Source organism: Arvicola amphibius, chromosome 9, assembly GCF_903992535.2.
Source record: "Arvicola amphibius chromosome 9, mArvAmp1.2, whole genome shotgun sequence".
NCBI lineage: Eukaryota > Metazoa > Chordata > Mammalia > Rodentia > Cricetidae > Arvicola > Arvicola amphibius.
This window is the reverse complement of record NC_052055.2, coordinates 11,988,049-12,003,238: the sequence shown is the minus strand read 5'-3', so window position 1 is coordinate 12,003,238 and position 15,190 is coordinate 11,988,049. Positions and strand designations below refer to the sequence as shown.

Sequence of the window (15,190 nt, the reverse complement as noted above, 5' to 3'; positions counted from 1 at the left end):
ACAACAATAAATATTTGTCAGCCATGTTCATCATCATGATCTGATGGTGAGGTTTAGATTTTTTTGTGGAGATATATAAATTCAGGCAAAAAAATGGCTTTTGAGAAATAGCCTGTCAACAATGAAGATAATCTTTTTCTAATTTTTATTTTATGTAAACATTGTTATATAAATTTAATTAGTCTAGTGAACTACCCTATAACATATTTTTCTCTTATTATTTGTATCACAATCTGGAAGTCATTTCTAATTAAATAAAAATAAATACTACCAACATTGGTAGCTGGCAACATCCTGATTTATTATGTAAAGGGTAAATGTTCCATAATTGGAAATCTTTAAACATGAGGAAAAACACATCTGTGGCATTTTAGCAGTCTTCATGAACATTTCAATAAAAATAGGTGGCTAAATATAAAATCATAGACACACATGACTTACCATAATGAAAACTGTGTTATCCGCAAAGTAATCCACATCTACAAACATTTGAGTACACTAAATAACTCAGAGAACACTAAAAAAAATTATTTAATTTGATGTTAAATATGAGGCAAAATAAATGAATCATAATAAATATAATACACTTTTTTTATTTTTTTTTAAAATATTTATTTATTTATTATGGATACAATATTCTGTCTGTGTGTATGCCTGAAGGCCAGAAGAGGGCACCAGACCTCATTGCAGATGGTTGTGAGCCACCATGTGGTTGCTGGGAATTGAACTCAGGACCTTTGGAAGAGCAGGCAATGCTCTTAACCTGTGAGCCATCTCTCCAGCCCCCTATAATACACTTTTTAAATTTAAAAATAAATTTTAGAAATGAGCATTACCTTAGTAACAATTTTTTCTATGTTGCTATACTTGAATATTCTTCCCTTAAAGAAAGTGTTAAGCATTAAAGAAAGTCTTAATACCTTTTCTACTGAGAATTAAGATTGAGATCCTAAAAAATTTAAATGACTATGCTTCTCCAGCCCATTCACATTGCTATAAGTAACAATATACAATTTAATTAGCTTATAAACTCATGAATTGCTTTCTCTCAGTTCCAGATGTTCCAGGTAAATATGGCAAAGGGTTCTGTGTGTGGCAAGACCCTCTTTCTGGCTTGTACACAACAACATCTTCATCCTTACAGGCTAGGCAAAGTGGGCATCACTTTGGGGCCTATTTTAACAAAGGTATTCCTCCTTTTTTATCCTCATTATATGATTTAGAATTTTTATGCTGAAATATAACTGCATATTTTTAACCTATGACATGACAATACAATCCAAATAAGAAATGTGTACTAATTAAATCAAGGAAATAACAATTTTCAGTTCTTCAAATGTTAATAATTTTTACACACTGATAACTTCATAATTTTCTGGTTGTTTCAAAGGTATCACATATTGTTATAACCAATAATTACCTTCTGTACTATGGAAGAACAAGACTAATTCATCCTTTACACTTATTTATTTTTTTCTTTTCTTCCATTCTTGTTTTTGTTGTTGTTTAGGTCTTGGAGATTATAGTATAATTGCTTAATATCCCTTCCATTTCCTCCCTCTAAATCCTCCATGTGCTCCTCTTACTCTCTTTCAATTAATGAACTCAACTCAACTTTTTATTTGCTATTTATTATGTTGTTCCATACATAATACATACATAAAAACACATTTATAGATCCTATAAATACCTAAATATGTAAGTGCAACATGCTAACTCTGTATAATGTCAATTGTTCATGTGTTTGCAGGGCTGACCATTTGGTTGGATAAGGAATTGGCCTTCTCTGGGGAAGAACATTTATTCTCATCTCAGTATTCCTTAGGAGCCTGTACTCCTTCCTTCTGGAATGAGACCTCTTGGGATTTCTCCATCCACATTAGCATGGCTACTGCTCTTTTCCTTGTTCAGTTTATGTTTCTCTCAGCAAAAGCTTTGGCGTATCTTCCTATAACCACACTTAGGTCACTAATGATAAAAAAAAAATTGTCACCTTTCAAGTATAGAGAAATTGTTGAGGTAGAGGCTTTTCTGAATGTAGTACATGACTGACATTGACCGCCCAAGTTGATACAGAATTCAGAATTGCACAAAAATTTTATAAGTTTGCATATGAGTTTGCTAAATATTATAAACATTTTAGAAAAATGCAGCAATTTTCATTGCTTTGCTGGTATATGGAAGTGTAGGCTTTCCACCATATCATAACTCATCTATATTAGTAATAAACTTCTGGTAGTCTATTTGCATTAGATTGGAAAATTCATTTAAATCTCTACATATGTGAAAGTAGATTGATGTATGGGAACATGTTTCAAAGATGTGTTGAAGATGTAGAGTCAGAAGTTTTTGTCCAGTCTGTGCTAGACAGATGACTCAGTTATAAAAGGTAGCTACTACAGAGAAGACCTGAGTTTAATTCGCAACACCCACATAGTTGCTCACAACTGTATGTATCTTGTCCAGGGGATCTAATAGCATATTCTAGCCTCTGGGAGCCCCTGTACTCACATAAGTGTGCACATACACATGATTTTATGTTCTATAAATAGTATATATCTTACAAAATATATAAATACATAAATAAGTATGCATATGTTCATAATTATGTCATATAGAATTAAAAATAAAATAAATTATTTTAAAGACATTTTATGTGTATATGCTTGATGAATACATATGCTTTATATATTTCAAAGCTGATATCCTTGTTTATATTCTTTTTATTATTTTTATATTATTTCTTTGTTAAGTTTGTACAATGAGTTTTGATCATATTCGCCCCCTCCACTATACTTTCCAAGTCTACCATGCCTCTTTAGCTACCAGGTTTGTGTCTTTTATTCTATTTGTCTTTGTTCCTTTGTATTAATCTGTCACTTCTGACTGTAATACACTTACCATCCCTTTTTCTACAGTGATCTCTGAGCACATATAGGAAGGAGTGTGATAGAGATTCTGGATTTGAGGCTAAGTATTCTGCAGTCCTTTCTTTGCACTTTGCCTAATTATGATTCTCTGTGCTAATTACCGTCTACCAAAAATAGAAACTTTATATTTCCTCTGATGAGGTTTGAGAGCTGCATTAATCTCTGGGTATAATGATAAGTCGTTAGAAATTGGTTTAATACTATGACATTTAAGATGATCACAGTATTAGTTCCTCCCTTAGGGCATATGACATTTTATATAAAAAATTATTGCTCCCAAAATGATGCCAGATATAGGTTTCATCTTGAGGAACAGGATTTAAGTCTACTTGGAAAGTGTTTGGTTACACCAATGATGGTCATGCCACTGTTAAACCAGAGGATATGTCCTGTCAGGTCAGTTATTACTGTAGCTCACAAGATTCACAGCTGGGTAAGTTTCATGGTGTTTTTCTAATCTGTCAGCATTATAGCACCTTCAAGTAGGATGCAATTTTGACAGTTGTAATGAAAGTTCCAGGCTAGCACCAGATTGATTTACATTTTTGTTCTTCTTGTATTTAAGTTATTTATTACAGATAGTTGAGAGCATATTTTTGTTAAACTGTTTTAAAGAAAACAAATTGCATCTTTTTATTTTTACTGTTTTCCTATGCTATATATAATATAGAACTATAAACTATCTAAATGATAAAAATTCCATATTATTGACTATACATAATATAAAGGCAATTATTAGTAAATAAACAAAACTCATTTTGATTAATAGGGTGGATTTCATATTTCTATCAGAGCAAAGATTTTTAACTGGTACACAGAACTGAAATTCGTACACTAATAGGATGGATACTTAAATTGTAATTATTATCCTAAGATTATATATTTAAAGATACTGTCATTTTATCTCCAGTGTTGTTCTCAGGAGAATTTTAATATAAGAATCATGTGCATGTTTTGAAAAAAAGTTGTTTTCATAATAACTGTATGGTAAAATAATATTTTGATTGATACTTGATACAGGATATGCTCAAAATCTTGAAAAAATCTTTTATTCAAAACAGTTTTTTCAAAATTATGCCCTATAAAATCATTGGTTTTTTTAGCATGGTGCATATTCAACACTGAGAAGCTGTTGTGTGAAGGCTGCATTCATTATCTATAAAGAATACAGAAGGACTGACAGCATCATCCAAGTGAGCAGCATTTAAATTCAGTGATTAAAATGCAATGAAATTCAATGAACTTTTAAGAGTTCTACATTCTCTAATTTTTTAGTAAATTAATATATTGAAACAATTCTAATAGATGTAAATTTCAAAATATTCTGATTATATGCCACAGTTGAAATAAAAATGGTTTTATTCAGAAAGGGAAGAGGGGAGCTAAATGTTCACAGGTGTCTAAACGCTTTGCTGTGCTAGGTATTTGGAGACTGACAATCAACACCTAGATTCTTCTACATGCAAGTCCCATAAGGAAAGTCAAACCATTGATTCACAAGGACTTAATTTGACAGAAGCTTCACTTCCTTATCAACAATTTTAAGACAAATTCTTTTCCTATGCTCCTTTGTACCCCAACTCACCCAGCAACGAATATCTCGGCTAATTAAAACTGTTCCAGATATTCTGACAGCATGCTAAGTTACAATTTTATCATTTTTGTTAAGAAATGTTTTATATCCACGGTATGGTTAATTAAACAGCAGGTGTATTTCCTTAAGTTTAATACTTCTCCACATATGTTTCTCCAGCATTAGTGTTTCGTGGAAGTTTCCCTATGAAGAACTTGGTGCCTAAGGGTATCTTATGATTTTCTTGGAAAGGGAAATCCTGGAGATGTTGTACACTCATCTAACTGTTCCTATAAAGGAAAACAAATATTAAAATAAGGAGTCATTGCTTCTTCTTCTGAATTGGGGAGTTCTGGGTGTAGCCTGGGTATAAGAGAATGTATTCACCAACTCATTTTGTATGGACCTAAACTCTTAGTCTACCTACTCATGGTATTAAAAAAATGTAATTATTTCTAGAAAGAAAACTTTTCAGTACTACTGGAACTCTATATAATAAAATCTCAATCTGACAGAAAAAATAGGATACTGTTCTATAGCCTACAGTATTTTGCAGAATGGCCAAGAGACATCTTGACCTGCTATAAACAAGAAACCACCCAGCATGTGTACCATAATTCCAGAAAACTTGTTCTTCTGTGCAGCTCTTGCAGACATTTCTGTTTGCACAAATACTCTGAAATTGCACATTTTCTCATCAACCAAGGCGTCCTATATTTTGTTCTGTATTTAAGTGAGACACCCTGAATTTAAAGAATCCCACAGCTGGAAGATTAGGCAAATGTCAGAAGAGAGGAAAAGCCAGTCATTTGAACAATGTCTATAAAGTGGCAAGAAAGGGAAAACAGACAGCAAGAAGTCTGACAATACTAAAATAAACGGATATAAACACCCTTTGTAGACATCTTAGAGCCTCTGTGTTTATCCACTAAAAATCTTTCTTAAAATGTTCATCATAGTTCAGACTTTCTATTCATTCAATAAATTATCAGATGCTGTGCACCGCTTAATATTGCAAAATACTGGATTAGTCTGTGAAGATTAATTAAAAAAATGACACTCTGCCTGTTATGATTCAGGAATGAAAATAAGAGTAGACAGGGTTTCCTCCCCTGGGAGATCAGGGAACCACATAGAAGAGGCTGGAAGAAAGATTGTAGGAGTCAAAGGGGATGGAGAGCACCACAAAAACAAGTTCCACTGAGTCAACACAGCAGAGCTCACATAAGCTCACCTCACAGAGACTAGACGGAAACAGCAAGCACGAGGCTGGGTGAGTCTGCACCAGGTCTTCACTATATGTATTACAGCTTTAGCCTGATGTTTTTCTGGGACTCCCAACAGTGGGAACTGGCATATCTCTGACTCATTTGTCTGCTCTTGGGACTCTTTTTCTCCTGTTGGGTTGACTTGTCCAGCGTCAAGGGATGGACTTTTGCCTTGTATTTTGTATACTGCCATTTAGCTGCCATATGTCTAGGCACAACCCTTGTGTCAAGGCTGGAGGATGCAACCCAGCAGGAGTAAAAGTGTCAAAAGAACTGGCACTCTGACTCTCGCTGTTAGGAGTCCTACAAAAATCCCAAGCTAAACAACCACAACATACTTGAATTCGCATGCAGTCTCCATGACTGTCATTTTAATCTCTGTAACTCCTATGAGCCCTGTTTCATCAATTCTTTAGGCCATGTTCTTTTGGTGTCGTAGAGTGCTCTGGTTTGCACAATCATTGCCCTAAGACATATTTTCAGGCAAGACAGGTTGAAGTCGAAGGTTTCATGGCCAGGTTGGCGTGCCAGTCCTACCACTGGAAGCCATGCCTGGTTGCAGAAGCTGGTCAGTTCAGGCTTCTAATCCTCCATAACTCTGGAGGGTCACTCTCCTAGGTTCCCGGAAGTTTCCATTGCACTAGGTTTCCACATTGCTCCCCCAAATATGACCAAACTCTAGTTGTCTCTTGCAGCACTCTCTTTCCTTCAGTCCCACCCTCCCTAGCCTGATCCCTCCTGTTCTCATCCCCATCCACACCATTCCACCTCAAGATCTCTTGTATTTCTCTTTCCAGGGAGATCCGCACATCCTCCCTTGAGTCCTTTATGTCACTTAGCCTTCCTAGGTCTGTGGACTGTATCGGGATTATAATTTACTTAACAGCTAAAGTCCTCTTTTAAGTGACTACTACCTACCATGTTTTTCTTACTTGGCATGAGTTAACTCACCCAGGATGATTTGTTTCTAGTTTTGTACTTTTACCTGCGAATTTTATTATGTAATTGTTTTTAATTAATTAATTAATTGACTAATTTATTTTAAATACCACCCACAGTTTTCTCTCCCTCTTTTCTTCCTGTTCCCTTCCACAACCTCCTTCTGCCCACCCTACCCCATCCACTACTCTGTCTCCATTAAGGAAGGGTAAGACCTCCCAGGGGATTCCACAAAGCCTGCCTAACAAGTTGAGGCAGCGCTAAGCTCCTCCCCCTTGCATTAAGGCTGGGCAAGGCATCCCAGGATAGGGAAGAGGTTACAGAGTCAGCTCATGCACCAGGGACAGGTCCTACTCCTAGTCCCACTGCTAGAAGCTTTACAAAAGACCAAGCTACACAACTGTCACCCAGATGCAGAGGGTCTAGGTTGGTCCTATGCAGGCTCCCTAGTTGTCGGTGGAGAGTCTATGATATCACACAAACTCTGGTCACTGTCTCTATGGGTTTCTCTGTCATTATTTTGAACCCCCTTGCTCCCATCCTCCCATCTCCCTCTCTTCAACTGCACTCCCAAAGTAAGGTCCAGTGCTTGGTACTGGATGAAAGCTCTAATATGACATTTAGGTAGTCACTAATCTGATTAGAAGTGAAGGCAAGTTCAGGAACCCTCTCCACTTGCTAAAAATCTTAGCTGGGGTGTTTTCGTGGGTTCCTGGGAGTATCTTTGGCAACAGATTTTCCCCTAACCCCATAACAGCCCCCTTTATCAAGATATCTCTTTCATTACTCTCCCTCTCTGCCCTTTACACAACTTGACCACCCTGATCCCTCCTATTCCCATCCCCCCATCCCCTCTCTTCTACCCTTCATAATATTGTGTAAATGTACAGCATTTTCTTTCTCTCTTTCTTTCTTCCTTTCTTTCTTTTTCTTTCTTTCTTTTTTATTATTATTTAATTGAAATTTTACATACCAATCCCAGTTCCTGTTCCCTCCCCTCTTCCCACCCCCTCCACCTCCTCAACCCAGGCCCCCAAACACTCCTCACAGAAGGTAAGGTGAGTCAACAAAGTCTAGCACATCACTTTGAGGCAGGACTGAGACCCTCTTCATCAGTCTTTATTCTCTAGTTAAGAGAAATCTAGGTTAATTCCAGTTTCTGACTATTACAAATAAAGCTGCTGTGAGCATAGCTGAGCAAGTGTCCTTGAGGTATGGTAGAGTGTTCTTTGGGTAAAAGCCCAAGCATGGTATAGCTTGGTCTTGATACAGATCAATTCTGTTTCTGAAGAACTGCCATATTGATTTCTGTTGTGGCCGAGTAAGTTTGCACTCTCATGCTTCACATACTCACCAGCGTGAACTGGCACTTGTGTTTTGAACTTAGCTATTGTGACAGGTGTAAGAGGTAATCTCAGAGTAGTTTTGATTTGCATTTTCCTGATGGCTGACGATATTCAACACTTCTTTAAGTGTTTCTCACCAATTTGAGAGTCCTCATTTCAGAATGCCCTAGATCTATATTACATATTTTTATTGGATTATTTTGCTTCTTAGTTTCTAATTTCTAGAATTCTTTATATATTTTCGATATTAGTCCTGTTTCAGACTTGGAGTTTATCAAATCTTTTCCTATTCTGTAGGTTGCTATTTTGCCCAATAGAGTCCCTTGCCTTACAGAAGCTTTTCAGTTTCAAGACATCCCGTTTATTAATTATCCATCTTAGTGCCTGTGCATCTGGTGTTCTGTTTAGGATGTTGTCTCCTGTGCCAATGCACTTAAAACTGTTTTCCACTTTATTCTCTATCAGTTTCAGCGTGTCTGGTTTTATGTTGAGATCTTTGATCTACTTGTACTTGAGTTTTACACAGGGTGATAAAATATGTATCTATTTGCTTTCTTCTACATGCAGCACCCAGTTAGGCCAGCATCATTTATTACAGATGCTTTATTTTTTCTATTGTGCGTTTCTAGCATCTTTTTAAATAAATCAGGTGTCCATAGGTATAGGCATGGTCTTTGGTTTGATTTTATTGCCCAACAAATCCTTTTTATGTGAATACCACGTGGTTTTTATTGCTATACCTCTGTAGTTTAACTTGAGATTAGGGATGGTGATATCTCTGGAAGTCTGGAAGTTTTTTGTTTATTGTTTTGTTTTGCTCATGATTGCTTCAGCTATCCTGGGTTTTTTTCTTTTTTCAAATGAGGCGTGTGAAGCCGAGTATTATTTTCTCAGTATTTATTAAGAATTGTAATAGAATTTTGGTAGGGATTGCATTGAGTCTGTAGATTACTTTTGACAATGACCATTTTTACTATGTTAATTCTATTGATACACGAGTATTGGAGATTCTTCCATCTTCTGATAACTTTTCCCATTTCTTTCTTCAAGGACTTGAATTTCTTGTCATATAGGTCTTTCACTTGCTTGGTTAGAGCTACACCTAGATATTTTATATTATTTGCAGCTGTTTTGAAGGGTGTTGTTTTCCTGGTTTCTTTCTCAGTCTGTCATTTGTATATGGGAGGACTACTGATTTTTTTTCTCTTTTTTTAAATTAATCTTGTATTCAAACACATGATTGAAGATCTTTTTCAGCTGCAGGAGTTTCCTTGTCGAATTTCTGTGGTTGTTTATGTACACCATTACACCCTCTGCAACTAATGATACCTTGACTTCTTTCTTTCCAAATTGTATCCTTTTGATCTCCTTCAGCTGTACTGTTACTGTACTGAATAGATTTGGAGAGCATGTGCAAACTTTCTTGCTCCCAATTTTAGTATGATTGCTGAATTTGTCTTCATTTAATTTGATGTTAGCTATAGGCTTGCTGAAAACTGTCCTTATTAAGTTTAGGTATGTCTCTTGTATCCCTAATCTCTCCAACGCTTCTATCATGAATGTGTAATACCTAGGCTTCTAACGTCATTACTGGCTAGGTAAATTATGTCTGAAAAAAATATTGATACAGTACTTCATGAATTCAGTCTCTAAAGTTTGTATGAGATGAGAGACCAATAATGACAAGATGTCATATGTCTCTCAAAGACACAATAAACATGTGTATTCATACATATTTACATACAGACAGACACAAATGTAAAAAAAAAGTTCCCAAGTATAGACTTTGATTATAAAACAATTAGGAAATTAACAAGACAGCATGCAAGGGAAATTTTTTGAATACTTTTGCTGGGATCTTGTTATCTTAGATCGTGGACCAATCTGGTCCTCAATGAAACTATTTCAACTGAACATACACTAATAACCAGACATGAAGCAAAATTTCCTAACCCAGAGACCACTAATGCATCCACTAAACAATGTGTATACCCGGATAGGTCTTCTTCATCCTCAGTAAATGAATTATGAATAAGACAAAACCAAAGGCTGTTTAAGAGATGACAAGAATTAAAGAATTTGCAGCAGATGGTACCAGCTGTGCACATTTAATTCCATCTGAAACAATCTGCCAAACAGTTAGACAGAACTGCTTTTGCATGTGAAATTGGAGTGTCTGGGAGCCAAGGAAGAAACGAGAGTAGTCTTTCTGGCATTAGCTATTGAAGCTTTTATTATAATTATTGCTGGTGAACATGAACTTTTTCTTCCAATGGTTTCCTAAGGCAACATTCTTTCACTTGCTGCCTCTCTTTTCCATTCCATTTGTTTCTCCCTCTTTTCATTTCTCTTCTCTTTCTCAATCCCCTTTGCCTTTTTCTTTATTTTCAAACTACCTCAAATGTGCTCAAGTATACAAAGTACACATATACACCCCAATGTTTTTAATCAATCATAGAAAACTCAAAGAAAGCATTGTTAAAATGTGATAGATTGTCTTTCAGACATCATACATTGAGCATATATAATAATAGTTAATTGAGGACTTTTAAGGGCAAAAGTTTTAAAGGATCTAAGATATTTCAATGGATTTATAAAGATATTACTGTAAGTGCTAAAGCAATATAGCATAAATGCCTCTAGGGAAGCAAAAGACTTTCAAAAATATATTCTTTATGCCAATTTGAATAAACACAACCAATCTGGGAAAGACTGAACCAGAACTCAGGGTAGAAATATAGACTTTTATGGGCTTATAAAAGACAAGCAGCTATTAAAGGCCAAAGAAGGAATATTAATAAGCACTCAGATGGGAAAATGCCAAAACATTCAAAGTATTCAATTATGGGAATGGACTCACCAGAGAAAGGGACAATCTTGAATTATCTTATTAGAGAAATTTAAGACAAAATGTTTACTCAGAAAAATGGTGGAACTCCAGTGGCTATCAGCAAGGTGAAATGCTGAAATGCACAGTGCATTATAGAAAAGAGGAGACATATTCCTAAGAGAGAGAAGAAAAACATCCAGTCCTAACTAATAGCTCGCGGAAGGTATAGTTGCTAGCTGAATTTATGGGAGAGCAAAAGTACAGCTAAGAATGGGCATAGAAGGGTAGAGACACCAGACATAAATGAAAGAGGTGTTGGCTTTCTGAACATTCGAAGACAAGAAAATTTTCAAGGGTAAGAAGCGAAGAGTACATGGGAGAGATAGGCTGCAGTGAGTCGTAGTAGGGAGGGAGGAATAGAACAGGTAGGACTCGGTCTCAGGTGGGATTGGTTTGTACTAGATCAGGCACGGATTCACAGAAACCTTGCCCTAGAAGAATGACAATGCCAAGGGCACACAAACGATTTTCAGGGAACAAAACTAACTAAGCAAAGCACTGGGGGCTTGTAATGGAGAACACATCCATTCTAATAGCAATCGGTAGTAAACTCTTAAGGAAATCAGAAACAATGCCACAGGTTATCATATGCTAAAACACAAACCATGCTTACAAGGCTAGTATCTCAGCAAGTCCCTGCTACTGTATTAATTTTCCAGTACTATCATAACAACTACCAAAATCTCGGTATCTTAAATTGACAGAAATTTATTATCTCTCCAAATAAAAAAAGTCATTAAAAACTGTCTTGTAAACTCAAGTGATTTGATGTTTAGTTAATTCAATGTTACAGCTATTTTCTGCTTATTGGTAAAATGTTGGTTTCCTTTGGCTTGTAGACTCATCCCCCTTGCGTTCTTGTGTGTGTCCCTGTGTCTCAAGAGAATCTCTTCTGTTCTCTTGTAAAATACCTGGCCTCTGACTCAGTACTCACCCTGAATTCTGAATGATGGACTTTTATCATTTTTACTTCAGTTACATAGACAAATATTGTTTCTTTTTAATTTAATTTTATTATTAATTAGATTAAAATAATATTGTTAATACTGGAAAATAGTTTATAGACAACTTTACATACATCATAGAATGATCAAAATGTACATACCACATTGCATATATACTTTTATAAAAGTTATAAAGCAATAAAGTATAAAACAACATCTCATTTTATATATATATATATACATATATGTATATAGTATGAATATATACATAAATCACACTACCCATTTTTACAATGTTACTTGTATGTATATAATTTCTAGATTCACCATTTCAACTATCAATATGGCACAATAACCCTAAGGGTACATCAGTGACTCTTGTACTGTGCTGGTAACCAACAGCTCTCTAACTGAATATAAGACTAATTCAAAAAGTACTAGAAACATAGTCAAGCACCCAGGCCTAATGAAGTCATGGATCTTGGAATAGAATTTACAATCGCCATTCTATTATACCAATAAAATCCCTATGTACATTCTAACTATTTGTCATTTTACCCACAGATATAGTCCTCATCCTTCATCAAATAAACTTCTCTTTGCAACAAAGATCATTACAGAAAACAATAACCCAATAGAATACAAATTGTAGAAACAAATTCCAAGCAATGCACCTGTAACACTTCTCCTACACCTAAGACCTGGGGCTCATTGCTGAAGTAGGGAACAGAAATATTTTAAGAGCCAGAGAAACAAAGACTCTGCTGTGATATTTTGCCCCCTAGAAATGTCAGAAGCTATATCCATGAAGTTTCACCAGCATGGCAGCTTAACCACTAGACCAGACCTGAAGAAGGACAACAGCAATAGACATGCCAAAATGGACTCACTGGAAAAAGTTCTTGAGGCCTCAGCCCTACACAAAGAATTACATGCAACAAAAGAATGCTAAGAGCAAGAGAAATAGTCCACCACAGGGAAGAGCATACCAATTGGTTGTCCAGTAGCAAAGGCAAAGTTGCTAAAAACAAATAAACAAAAGAAGGTTTCTGAAATAAGCATCTATTGCCATTTTACAAATAATTAACAAACATGGCAAAAAGCTTGCATGCTAAGTCTATGATCATAATTACATGAAAGTTTTCTAATTGTAAAAGCAATTTCAATTCTTTTTTAACTTTCAAAAACATCACTGATTTTTGAATCAGACCCAGAAAAGAATTTCTTTTGAGATCATCTCTTCACATACTTTTTCCTCATTCTTTGGGAGCCACTTAATGTGCAAGCTTCCTAACTTCTAAATACAAAAGGTTTTACTTGTTTGACATTATTTAATTTTCTTTGATTAGGGTTTCTTATTTTTCATTTATTGATTCAGAGTCAATTTGTTAAAATATGATCAAAATTCTTTTTATTCCAGGAAATAATCCTCTTAAAAATTAAAGCGATCAAATTGAATAATGAACATGTTGTAAGAGTTGGCTGACTTAACCTCCCCAAAGCACTGTCAGTCTTTGTACCAAAATAAAAGTGTTTTGTTATGTTCCTACATTGTCTACACATTCAGTCTACTTTGGATGTCAAATCACACAAAATTCAACTGATATCCATGGAACGTATGGGCATTTTTTTCTAAATCCACATGTAAATATAACAAGTTTTATTAAGTCATTCTGAATAGCCATAGACAAAAAAATAAGTGAAACATCTGATTTTTGTCAGTTTAATAATAATCAAAGCTCACCAGAGAAAATAAAATAAGGTATACTTCCTGTTTTTTATAACAATTTGATAATTATTGACCCTGTCCATGTGTATTCATAATGAATACCCAATGTTTTCAATCACCTTGAAGAGATAAATTGATCCATTTTACTGACCATTATCTGTAAATGCCAAGACAACTAATCAATTTGTATATTCAATGAACTAGTCCACTGACTGTGGGATTTAAACATGAATCACAGAAGATTTACGTAAGTCAATGAGACCCACTAAAAATTAAGATACATTGCAAGAACTATCATTCTTCTCATTTGTTTCTGGCTTCCTTCACTTTCCAACCTCACCTACGTCTTTTCCTGCTGTGCAACAAACCAGTTGGCTAAAGTTTAAATATGCATCCAAACTTTAAGCTCAATACTGGAAGCAGTATTGCCACTAGTATTTTTTTCCTGTTATCATTCTTAGATGATCCTAGATGAGGAAATTTTATCTCACTCAGGAGGGATTTGCCAGCTTCTAACTATGACTCTCCCACCAGTGTGACAGTTGATAGGTATCTGTCTTTGCACTGTTGCCTTATACTAAGGTAATCATAATCACTTGAAAATGCATTCTATTCCCTCTTATGTACTGTAAGCTCCTTGATCATAAAGTAGTATGTAATTCTTGTATGTAGCTCCTTGCAGTGGAGTCTCAAAATGACTTCTTAAATAAGTGAATGAGCATCCAGGTGAAAATGGTACCTCTATAAAATGAATAAAGATGAAATTGATCCCTGTCCAGATGAGAAAGGTATTTGTACTTACAATCCAAATTGGATTATGTGTAGCCAAACCCAAATCAGCTGCATTGATTTTTGTTCTTTTTGTAGCCAAAGGGATCATTCAAAGTCAAGGTCACCATTATCTTCCCATCTGACAAAAAATAAATAAGCAAAGAAACCTTATACAGTGAACTTCCTGAGCTCTCAATCTGGAAAATAATTCAATATATATTATTTTTCAGATGACTTTGGAAGCCATGGAGACCTGAGTTGCATATTTTTATTTAGAAGGTTTGAACATTAATTCTACTTATACAATGAAGATATTCATAGTTTAATGTGGCTACTTTAACTCTCATTTGCATGGGTGAATCATACCCTTCAAACTTCAGGACTTCTGATCAACTAACTATAGTGGTTTCTTTCATCTGAAATTTATGAGTATTTAATAATATTAACCTCAAGCATAAAAGCTAGAAACAGAGTAATGGATTCTGTTAACAATGAGCAACGTTAGTTAACATGGTTTTGAGGGAAATTCAAAGCACAGAACTGACATACTTGGTTTCTACTGTAGGGAATGTTTTTCCTGGTTAAGGCTTCTGAGATTACAGCCAAGCGTCACTGAAAAAAACAAAAGCACTACCCTAGAACTGACTTTAAGTCATGGATTCTTTACTAACGATGTTCAGATTCCTCAGAAAATTAAAAGAAAGTGAACCTTTGAAAGATGCACGGCAAAAGCTTACAAAGGCTTTATAATACTAATAATTTGTAGTAGAAGCCATTACCTAATCAGATGTATGGATGGT

General features: G+C 35.2%; 1 long non-coding RNA gene across 1 annotated transcript in view; it reads right to left on the bottom strand.

The window, feature by feature from the left end:
• Positions 1-15,190, bottom strand: part of LOC119822647 — a 41,998-nt gene that overhangs the window by 11,371 nt on the left and 15,437 nt on the right. Inside the window, exon 3 of the long non-coding RNA XR_005286823.1 lies at positions 14,422-14,529. This is a non-coding gene — a long non-coding RNA (uncharacterized LOC119822647). The remainder of the gene's footprint in view (positions 1-14,421; positions 14,530-15,190) is intronic.